Source organism: Penaeus vannamei, chromosome 7 (assembly GCF_042767895.1).
Source record: "Penaeus vannamei isolate JL-2024 chromosome 7, ASM4276789v1, whole genome shotgun sequence".
Lineage (NCBI taxonomy): Eukaryota > Metazoa > Arthropoda > Malacostraca > Decapoda > Penaeidae > Penaeus > Penaeus vannamei.
The window spans coordinates 3738121-3739090 of NC_091555.1; positions in this window are offsets into that span (position 1 = coordinate 3738121).

Here is a 970-nt window from a genome sequence, read left to right on the forward strand (position 1 = left end):
TACTAGCCCGTGATGGTCAAGGAATTTAAAATCTGAATTAATAATCTTAATTTCTAAGCTAAATTTATCATCTAAATTCGTCATCTAAATTTATCATTTAAATTCATTATCTAAATTTATCACCTACATTTATCATCTGAATTCGTTATCTAAATTTATAACCTGAATTTATAATCTAAATTCCTAATCCAAATTCGTCCAACGGATTCGGGGAAAAGCACGTGTGATTCGCGGGAACAAGGTGAGGTTCAGTTCACACGAGGAATTGCACTAATTATGTTAATGAGAAAAGACATAGGAAAAATAAGTCCCTGTTTCCGATACCTCCATCTTCTCACGGTTTTAAAGATCCTTTAATGGTTCTTACTCTCCGAAATTTTAATGATGGTAATTATGATCATGATAAGATTACAATAACACAAATATTTGTAAAAAGGAAAACTATAGAACGAACTACAGACATTTCATAAGTTGAAATACATGCGAGACAGAGATGATTATGATATCAATAATATTAATAATAATGACAATGAACATGAATAAGAAATACAACAACAGCGATAACAATAACAAAAATGATGGTCATGAAGATGACAATAAACAAAAGAAATAACAATAACAGTAATGATAAAAAAAAATAATTGTTATATTGATAATAATGAAAAATTTATGATGATAAAAATATATAGTAATAGCAAAAATGATGATAAAAATGCTGACGGTGATCATATAAAAATAAATATACAAATAACAAGAATGATAATAATAACAACGATAATAATGAAACGAGAAGAAAGAGATAATTCATGTTACTTTAATCCACAAAAGAAAAAGAAAAACAACAGCATTTGAAACATTAAGAGACGCCTCTTGAACTTGTCTGTGCATCAACGTTCGTGAACAAATAAACCCATTAAATACTGTCGTCACTTTAATGCGTGTGTTCAAGTGCACTGTGGGACAGTTTGGG